Below are 11,504 nucleotides of genomic sequence, written 5' to 3'. Positions count from 1 at the left end.
GTGAGTAATGTGAATGTCTAAGTTGTGGGATAAAATTGAGGCAGGGGCAGCCAGAAGGGGACAGGGGGGGGGCCTCCTCTGCACCCTGGTGACATACCCCTACTCCAAGGTCCTGCATGTGTGGGTGGTTGTGATGGAGCGGGAAGAGGGAGGCAGCTGGAGATGGGGAGGGAAGGAAGGGAGGGGCAAGTGACCCCTCCCTGGGGCCAGCTCCCCCGCTGACCCCAGTAGGCACCCCCATACTCCGCGACCCACCAGGGAAAGGGGGCCCAGGCCCATCCAGACCGGGGCCCAGCGCAGCAGCGCCCCCCGGCCCCACAGAGCCCAGGACAGTCCACCCAACCCCACCACAGAGAAAACTGCACCCACCCCACCATCCACTCTTCTTCCAGACTACATAAGACAATAAACGCCCAGGCTGAGATCTTCCTCCACCTCTCCTGTATCTCCCCCTCCTGTAGAGAGAGCCCCTGAGGAGAGGAAAGCTCCTGCAAGATGTGACAATCTTCCCCACCAGTTGAAGAGCCCCCCAGGTGGCTCGATGCACCGGCGGCACCCTGCTCCAGGGCTGGGCCCCCATGCACCCACCCACCCACAACCCCGGCAACACACCAACCAGGACCCAAGCCCCCGAGGCCCGGCCCGGGCCCCAGCCCAGAGACGGAGCGCCCAGCACAGCGGTCTTTTGAACAGCCCTGTCGGTTTATTGGAAACTTCAAGCAAAAGACCGACAACAGTTTCCCGTGCGAGAGCTCGTATATGTTACTCCCCTCCTGTCCCCTAGCAGAGGGGTCGTAACATAATTGGGGGCTCGTCCGACTGGTGGAGACCAAAACTGGAGCTTAAAGTTGTTGATCTTTCTTTGTGATCATTTTGTTTCGCTTTGTAGGTTTTTTTTTTATTTTTTAAATGTGTTGTCACTTGGTCTCTTCTTTGTGCTTATTTTGTTTCGCTTTTTGGTTGTGTTCACTATGTCCCTTTTTTGTGTCATTTTGTGATCTTTCATCTCTTTTAAGTTGTTTTGTCTGCCTGTGCTAACTTTTTTTCTCTCTTTGTAGTTGTTGTCACTTGGTGGTCATTTTTGCAATCTTTGAGCTTATATTTATTTATTTATATTTTTTTATTCTTCTTTGTCGTTGTTTTTTTCCCCCCTCCCCCTGTGGTAATGTTTGTCACTATGTAGTCATTTTGTGTTTCACATTATCTCTTTGCAGTTGTTTTTTCACGTCAATTGTTGGTCATTTTCAAAAAGATTTTTACAATTTTTTGTCTCTTGTCTTTGGTTATTTTGCTTCACGTTTTTGTCACTTTGTGGTTATTTGTCTGTCTTGCTGTAGTTTTATGCCTGCGTGACTTTTAAAAGTAATACCGAGATGCCATGCCGTGAACCTCGGATATCTTGGGCCTACTTAGTGACCCATTCATCTGAAGTGTCCTGCAAAGAAATGCTGTCGTACCAGTCAGCTCTATTAACCAACAGTTTCAGCACCTACTGCAAAGCACGTCACCCATGCCTACTTTTGGTTCCTTTGGCATCTTTCCTCCTTACATCATGGTGAGTGTGTGGCCTGTCTGTCACCCTATGTCCTTTTTCTTTCTGCCGCTCCCTTTTCCACGCTCCCCGTCTCCTTTCCTGCTTCCCTCCCTCCTCTCCCTTCCTCACCTCAGCATCTTCACCGCACACTCTGTCCCGGTCAGCCTCTCATTATTTTTACCCACCAGAATGTGGACCAGCTCCACTTCATGCGAATAGGAAACCACAAGTTTTGTTCTGCCTGGCCAGCACCCAGAGCAGTTTTAGCCCCTTCAACAGTATCTCCACTCTTAGGAAAATGTGGCATATTAAGCAGTTGACAGATAAAAGAGGTTAAAGATAAATACCTCGTTCAAAAGTCAGTAATCAGTAAATTAAAACACATCTACTGCTTAAATCAGCCACTATTTTTCTCACTAAGTAACAGAGAGATAGGAGGACACGCTGCTCTGTTTTTCTTTCAGGATGCTGGCACACTTTCATCACATTATGAACTTCCCGACATCCATGGCCAGGAACACTGACCTCAAAGACCGTAGTAACCGTAGCTGTGCTTTATCCCAGCTGAGTCCGAGATTTAATCTCACGTCATCTAATAAAGGCCTGATAATGTCCAGGTTTGTAACCACCAACCTTTGTTACAGTAACACGTTCATGTGGCTGTAATGAAGGCTGAAAGACTGGCAACATTCTGCATGAGGCCACGTTAGAAAGGAAACTAGCAAGGCTTTGGGAAATGGGTCTTACCGTTTCTTTATTCAGCTGCAGGTCTGAAAAATGATATTTAAATTCTGTTGAGCTTTCCTTATTATGATGTTGTCAGTTCCTTACTGAAAATGTTACACATGAAAAGGGGATAAATTGATGTAGACGCTTAGACACGATGCTTCTCTTTCAGCAGCTTCATTGCGAATGAGCAGAAATACAAACATACAAAAGTAAACATCTCAACAACGATGTACAGTCTCTGTTGGTTCTAAGACATTATACCTCAAGACCATTTTCTTTCCTTTCCTCTAAGTTACAGATTAAATTAAATGTAAGAATTTACAAAAATAGTTCTAACTCTAAATCAATAAACAAACTCAGATCATTAAACTTATATGTACTGAAAAAAACAAGGTAAAAATATTAATAGGCATTTGCCTCTTTACACAAAATAAATAAATATTCTTCAACTAGATCAAATGCAAAATGCACACAATGCTGTATGTTTTGTACAAAATCTGGCAAGATAGTGCTCCATGCTAGCCACCAACAGAGAGCTTAGCTTAGCTAGCTGCTTAACAGTATCCTAACAAGACAGTGAACATAAATCATCTAAATTTTCCTAGTATCCTCTTGGTGCATTTGGAAACACAGTCAGAACAGTTTAACATACATATTTGTCCAGTTAAAAAGCAGAAGTGCTCAATTACTACCTGATAAGAGGATATAATGATGATGACACTCAGACATGATGCTTCTCTTTCAGTAGCTTCATTCCAAATGAGACATCATGGCCAGACTGAGCTTCCCCTTCCAGCAACGGCAGGCATAATTAATCAATCATGATCACTAAATCACATGGATTATTCCCAGGCTCGACAAGTAGATCATGAATTCAGTTTTAAACAGATTGTAGTCACATTAAGGATTGTTATCCAGTTGAACAATGTCATGAACTCTTTTAACTGTTTTAACCTGTGTTACATTACATTACATCTCTTTGATGGGACTTCTTTTACCCTTATTTATACATTTACATTTTTGAAATAAATTAAGTGACTTTTGACCACAACTGTTTACTTCATTCTGAACTTCAACTCATAATCAGTCTATCACAATAACCAGTAAGTGGTTTTATACCAGCATAAAAGTTAACCTTATTTGTCCTTGACTCAAAGGTTTGCATAGAGTGCCAATAGCTGCTTCCCAGCGAACATTAGATAAGCAAAGGGTGTTTTCACACATGTATTTATTTAAGCTTATTTTCACAGAGGTAAATGTATTGCATGAACCATGCAATGCATGCATATACCTTTAAAAAGATTAAAAAGGCAGAATGACTGATTCTGCTTGTTCCTGAATACAAAACATTAAGAGCTGAGTGCCTAATATTTAAGAATTCATATATTTGTTTTAGATTAGTAATGTAATAAAATGATCAAAAATCAACATGTTTTAAGCACATTGCAACAGTGCATCTTTCCTTATCGAGAATTGTAACTTCCTGATTATATTACATCATCTTTGTGGGAATAGACTGAGAATAGACTGAGATATTTTAGCTTTTAAATCAAAGTCTGCTTAGTTTTCTTCTTCGCTGTGCTTTGTTTGTGCAGATGAGCACAATAATCATGTTTGGACAGAAGCAACTACACCAACACTCTTTTGATGAAACTGTGCCGGTCCCGTTTCAAATGATCTTCAGAGTAGTTGGTTTAAGGTGAGGATGTGATCAGACCTCGATCTGACCTGACAGCCATGTGAATGCTGCAAGTTTGAACTAAACTCCTTCCGGTAACCAGTTATGCTGTGCTGACTTTGATGACCTGTATGACTGACCTATGACTAACCTTCACAGACAGGTATGCTTTACATTCTGCAAAATCCAAAACCTCCTGCAAACAGCAATAAAATGAACTGAGGACTCATTCATTAGACACCAGTCACATCACCTTCTTCCTAAGAGTGCACTTTGTGAATGCAAAGTGCACTCTTAGTGTCAATGATAGACACCCCATAAACACAATGTTTAACTTTACTCACACAAAAACACATCATAGTTATCAGCCATCTTGCAGGAAAACCACAGATGGTTGCAGACAACCCGGATCCAAAGTGGAAGGATCGAAAACGGCTGTGCTGATGAGCCTAAATAGAAAACATAAAATCTTTATTATACTAATTATTAAATTAATCATGCATGCCATCAGTGTGCCGGCACCTCTATTATTTCCTTATTGTCTACTTGTCATTCACATTAACTTGATCACCCTTCTGATTTATTCTTACTTACTGCTCATTGATTGCAGAAGGCTCTTTATGAGTAAATGAAGCCAGAGCATTGATATTATCTTTCTGTTGTTTTTGCACTTGAGTTAAGCTGGGAGTTACCAGCAGTCCTGTTTTTTAGTTTTGGTTCTATTAGTTTAGCTCACTAACACAGAGGCTCCTGCACACTATCCCAGCCAGTTGCTTAGGTCCCAATTTGCAACTTACATGCTGCTACTGTGTGTTGGATAGTCTCTGGGGCACCTTTGCATAGTCTGCAGCTTGAGTCCTGTCAACTTTGTTAGACTCCTGCCTATATGGTCCAGCTCTCAGGGCCTGGTCTTAAGCAGCTATGATCAGAGCCCCTGTGCTGTCCTTTAACTCAGACTTTTCTAGACACTTTTAGGATTTCCTGATGTCAGCCACTTCCTGTATTTGTCGATGGTATATCCCATGTTGGGGCTTGGTCACCCAACAAAGTTCCTCTTCCTGTTCTGCATCACTGTCTGTCTTTATATAAGACAGATGTGATGCAGATTCAGATTCACCCTGCATGTAGAGCTTTGCATTGCATTGCTGTAAATTCTGTGGTGCGACCACACAATTAGCACCTAGCCTTATATTACATGGACAGCACTACATGAGTGCAGCAATGAATATTCCAAAAAGAGCAACTACTGCTGAGCTGGATCACTTTCTTTGTGGAAATCCTCCATCGAGATAAGAGGTGATGGCGTGTGAGCTGTTGCATTATGGAAAAAATGTCCCGCCCAAGGTTATCAGATCCACGCCACACAGTGTGGCTTGGAATGAACTTATCAGATTGCTAAAATTACAGCGTGTGTAGGCCACCTCAACACTATATCAAGTTGTCTGGTGGTGTAAACGCTTGCAGACTGGGAATCTGTTGGCGACCGTCCATCCCACAAGAATGAGTGAAGGTTTAGCCAGCGTAAGTACGATGTTGCTTATCAGAGACGGACGCTTTAGTCTGGTTTAGTTTGGTTGTTATGCATTTACGTGAAACTGGTCCGATTATGCCAATTGTAGGGTAATTTCCAATAAACCAAGTTCAAAAAAGGGGAGTCTATGGCTGACGCGTGTTCCTGGTTTCCAAAAGAAATGCTTCCAGTTGCATTATGGTTTGAAGACTGTTTTATTTATTACAAACTGAGGATGTAACAATGAACTCCTTCCAAAAAAAAAGGCATGAAAATTCCAAAAAATAGCAGTTATCCAATACTAGCTGTGTACACGGTCAGAAAACCGTGAGACTCCTAACCTCTCTGTCCATGCTCCTCCCCTTCCCTCTCACACAGGGTTTCATGCTACTACTGCACTTATGTAATGAATCTATGAATAATAAAACAAACATGAACTCAATCGTAAATAAAATATAAAGCAGACGTCTGGCGCTTACATTACCGGCCCCTAATTGTTCTAATAATGTATTGCCTTAGAACAATTACCACATTTTTTAACTTTACAAACTTAATATGAACCACGTTTAGACATATCCAATGTTTAAACACATGACAAAATATTATTTATAGACAAATGAATTGTCCAATACTTTGCCAATCAGCTTTGCAAAGTATATTAAGGCTGGTTTCTGTCCATTTCCAAAAGAACAGGTGAAAAAGAATAAGAAAGAAAAGAAGGAAAGAAGGAAAGAGAGAAAGAAGGAAAGAGCCAGAGGTTGCTAGCACATGGCTCATCGTAGGGGCTTAGTCTTTACCACTAGCCCATTCAGATTCCACAAGCAGACAAATCTTGGTGATGGGTCTGTCCAAAACATTAGTCTTTGTCTTTATCCGTACTCGGCGAACGAGACCCTTCTTGTCTGGAACTGTTTTGATGATCTTTCCCATAATCCATGAATTTCGTGGTGCACAGTCGTCCACAAGAAGAACAACATCTCCTTCTGCAAAGTTTCTTGATGCTGTGGCCCACCGCTGACGTTCCTGAAGTTGAGGTAGGTATTCTTTAGTCCATCTCTTCCAAAATAGATTGGACATATATTGCACCTGTTTCCATCTACGTCGTGAGTAGAGGTCATTCTGGTCAAACAATCCTGGAGGCAATGAAGATTTTGTTTTCAACAACAAAAGATGATTAGGTGTCAGAGCCTCCAAATCATTTGGGTCGCTTGATGCCCTGGTGATTGGTCGGCTGTTGATGATCGACTCTGCCTCGCATAAGACTGTATGAAGGCATTCTTCTTCCAGAACTTGTTCTCTCACAGTAGAATTCAGCACTTTTCGTATTGATCTTATCAACCTCTCCCATGCTCCGCCATGATGTGAAGCAGTGGGAGGGTTAAATGTCCACTTAATTCCATGCTGTTGAAATAGATGCTGAAACGGTGAAGTGTTCCAGTCAGCGATTGCTTCCTTCAGCTCACGATTGGCAGCAACAAAATTTGTCCCATTATCTGAGCGAATCGCCTTCACTTGTCCTCTCCGTGCTATGAAGCGCCGGATTGCATTTATGCATGAATCTGTGTCTAATGATGAGGCCAGCTCTATGTGTACTGCACGAACCGCTAAACAAGTGAATATAACACCGTATCTTTTTAAGATGGTTCTTCCACGTCTTACTTCGAATGGGCCAAAGTAGTCTACACCAACCCGGGTGAAGGGTGGATCATCTGGCAACACTCGCTCTTGTGGAAGATCAGCCATCAGTTGTTTCCCAACTCTCCCATGCAGGCGACGACATGTCACACACTTTGCGATGATCTTTCTAATGGCTGTGTTGGCACTTGGGATCCAAAACTTCTGTCGCAATTCAGAGAGCATGTGATTGCGCCCTCCATGCCCAGTTTCTTCATGTATCTGTTGGAGGACTAAGTCAGAAATGTGAAAGTCTCTAGACAGGATAATAGGCTGCTTAGCGATTTCCGGCATAGCTGCCCAGCTCAATCTTCCACCAACTCTCAACAGATCTTCCTGTAGTACAGGGTTCAGTTTGTATAAATGGCTGTTGCGCTTCACACTTTGTCCCTTGTGAAGAGCTGAAACCTCTTCCGAGAATTTCTCCTTTTGGCAAAATCTGATTATATCGAGCTCTGCTTGATTCAGGTCTTCCACTGAAATTTGTGTAGGCTTAAAGCTTGTCCTGAAACTGTCAATCTGACTTTGCCTCAGCTGTCGATCATTGTCAAAGCTATTCTCCACACTGGTTACGCATAGCTCTTTACGTTTTTGACAGAGACTCCAAAGTAAGGCTTTAAGTTTCAGGAACCACGCCACCGCTCTTTTCAACTTTGTCCATGATGAGAAGTAATTTATCAGTCTCTTGAATGGAGCAACATTTTCTTCCACCTCTATTTTGTTTACTGTGGCCTTCTTGATCTCAGGATCACCAGAAGTGATTTCCGGACAATTCAATGGAGTGTTAGGCCAAAACTCTACTGGACTGCGAAGAAAATCTGGCCCAGACACCCACGTTCTGTTCTTCATAAATTCATCTACTCTTTGCCCTCTTGAGGCGCAGTCAGCAGGATTCTTGTCTGTGCTGATGTGTTTCCACTGTTCCACATCAGAGCCTTTCAGAATAGCTGCAACTCTGTTTGCCACAAACGTACGAAAACGCGTGGTCTCATTCCGGAGATACTGGAGCACCACCGTACTGTCTGTCCAAAAAACTGATTCTGCAAGGTTCAGTTGTAGCTCTCTTCTCAGGACACTATCCATCCTAATGGCTACTGTAGCAGCAGTCAATTCCAGACGGGGTATGGTAGGAGGCCTGAGAGGCGCCACTCTGGACTTGCCCATCATAAATGCACATTGTGTCTCATTGCTCGTGTTACGCATGAGTAGGTAGCTGACTGAGCCATATGCATCCTCACTTGCATCTGCAAAGTGATGTAGTTGTGCAAATACATCATTTCCAAAATCTTTGGGCTTGAAACATCTTGCAACTGAGAAGTGTTCCAAAGCAGGAAGGCTGGTTAACCAGTCAGTCCACCGCCTCTTTATGTGCTCAGGTAAGTCGTCATCCCACCCGATCTTCAATCTGCACAATTCCTGCAGGATAATCTTTGCTGGCAAGACTGCTGGCGCCAAAATGCCTAATGGGTCATACACTGATCCAATGACAGAAAGAAGTCCTCTTCTTGTGAATGGGCGATCTTTGATGTTGATCTTAAATCTGAATGTGTCTGACTCAACACACCAATTGAGACCAAGGGCCCTCTCAAGTGGAAGTTTGCCATGATCCAGGTCCAGGCTTTTCATTTCTGCTGCCAGTTCAGACTTTGGGATGGAGTCAAGCACCTTCCTTCGGTTGCTCACCCATTTGTTGAGACGGAAGCCTCCGTTGGCACAGATTTTCATTAGATCTTGACACATTGATATAGCTGCCTCCTCCGTAGCAACAGACTTGAGACAGTCATCAACGTAAAAGTTCTGCAATACTGTTTGAACAACTTCAGCTCTGAACTGCCTACTCTGGTCTTCAGCACACTTCCTCAAAGCGAAATTGGCACAACTGGGTGAGGATGTGGCCCCAAACAAATGCACAGTCATCTTGTGCTCAGTCAAAGCTTGATTGCAGTCGCCACCTGTCCACCAGAGGAACCTAAGTAAGTCAGAGTCACCGTCAGGCACCTTCACCTGGTGAAACATTGCTTCAACGTCTGCCATAATTGCAACAGGTTCCTGTCTAAATCGTATGACAACACCAATGAGACTGCTGGTCAAATCTGGACCCTGAAGAAGTTGATCATTCAGGGATGTGCCCTGATAGGATGCTGCGCAGTCGAACACAACTCTTAATTTCTGCTTCACAGGGTGGTACACGGCGTGATGGGGTATATACCACACTTTTCCTTCTTTGTGCGCCAGTTCATCATTTGACAGTTGTACTGCATAGCCCTTTTTAAGAAGGTCTTCCATGAAGTCTGTGTACTCTTGTCGGAAGCAGTCATTCCTGAGAAATTTAAGCCTCAAGTTACGTGCTCGTTGTTCAGCGACTGAGCGATTATTTGGCATGTTGACCAATCTGTTCTTCAGAGGTAGACATATTGTATAGTGGCCATCCATCAGTTTTGCAGATTCCATGGCCATGTCCATAAACTGATGGTCCTCTCTTGACATTTCCACTTCATCATGTTTTCTTCCCTCTGGAAAATCCACCATGAACTGTTGAAGCCACAGGTTCTCTAAACGGCTCACTGATATGCGGTTTCCATTAGCCTTGGCTGGGTTTCTCTTGTCTGCATGACAGCCAGTTTCTCTCAAAGGTCCATTCACAGTCCAACCTAGCTTGGTTCTTACAGCATACGGTCCATTACCTACACTGCTTACAACCTCCCATGGCTCCATTGCTTTAGGTACATTTGCTCCTATAAGCAATCCAATGTCAGTCTCAATTCGAGGCAGTTTTACTTCTTTAAGGTAAGGCCACTTTTCGAGATCTTTCTGTAGGGGTATGTTTTCTTTTCCTACAGGTATTGTCCTTTGTGTGAAGACATCTGGCAGATCAATAAAGTCGTCACCAGATAAACTACTGACCTCCAAGCCTGACACTACATGAGTACAGACAGGTTTCTCTTCATTCATAGTTTTCAGTAGTATGTCAGTTTTCCTTCCAGTGATCTTCAATTTGTCCATTAATGTCTCTGTACAGAATGTGGCAGAGCTTCCTGGGTCCAAGAAGGCGTAAGTCTGCACTACTACACTTCCCTTTTTGGCCTTGACCTGTACAGGAACTATTGCAAGTGTGCAGTCATCTTCCCCGGCCCCAGTTGGCCCACAATCCTCAGACTCTGCACAGACAAAGGCACTTAAGATTGTTTGACTTTCACTGTTCTTAGTTTTCTTCTCTGTGTCAGCGTCTGTGTCCCTTTTCTTGATATGCAACAATGTATGATGAGCAAGAGAACATACCTCACAGCTCACCTTTCTTTTACAAAGTTTGCTCATGTGACCTTGCTTCAAACAGCTAAAACACAGTCCTTTGCCTTTCAAAAATTCCAACTTTTCGTTGTGTGGCTTGCCCTTAAACTTACCACACAGGTCTATGATGTGCCCACCGTTACAGAACAGACATGCCTGTGGAGTGGGTTTCACATAATTTGTGTTTTCCATTGTCTTTGTGTCTTTCTCCTGAATGTCCAATGGTATGGCACTGGTGGTGAATGACTTCTTCATTACAACCCTTTTCTGATCCTTGTTACTGTTTTGTTTAATGGTGAATGGTTTAGCAGTGGTGCTATCCTTTATGTCACCAAAAACAGGGTGAAGTGCAATTTTGGCTTGTTTATTAATAAACTCCACCAAATCATTGAACTTGACTCGTCTGTCGCCTCGCTCTTGCATACCACACACAACAGATCTCCACCTTTCACGTAACTTGTATGGAAGTTTTGCTACAATGGCTTTCAGGCTTGCGACGTTATCAAGTTCCTCCATGTAACTCACTTCAGCCATGGTGTTACAGCAAGCTGTCAGAAAGAGTGAAAACGCATTTAAAGCTTCTGCATCTTCTGGCTTGATAGGTGCCCAGTTTGAGACCTTGTTCATGTAGGCTACAGCAACTTTGTAGTCATTTCCGAAATGCTCTTTGAGGAGCTGTTTAGCCTTGTGATAGCCTACATCTGGCTTCATATGAAGGCAGCTCTTTATTAGCTCTTTCGGCTGTCCATTAGTGAACTGCTCTAAGAAGTAGAGGCGATCCTTAGGACTTTCAGTGCGAGACTCTACTCCGTGCTCAAAGGCGCTTACAAATGTATTGTAATCTAGAGGATCACCACTGAAGGTAGGGATGTCTAAAGGTGGCAATGTCATCATTTTTTGTTGTTTCACCATCAGCTCTGTTATATTATTCTGACGTGTCATAACAGTACAGAGTGTTTCAACTGCTTGTTCATCTGCTGCAAAATCCACTCTAGACTGCTGCGTACCAATAGGGTGATTTTGTAAAGGCATGAATTCCCCATATCCATTTTCTGTGTTGGTGACTGGAGTTTGACTTACAGGTAATGGTA

This window comes from Aulonocara stuartgranti (assembly GCF_965226115.1).
Source record: "Aulonocara stuartgranti genome assembly, chromosome: 8".
Classification (NCBI taxonomy): domain Eukaryota; kingdom Metazoa; phylum Chordata; class Actinopteri; order Cichliformes; family Cichlidae; genus Aulonocara; species Aulonocara stuartgranti.
This window is presented reverse-complemented; position numbering follows the sequence as displayed.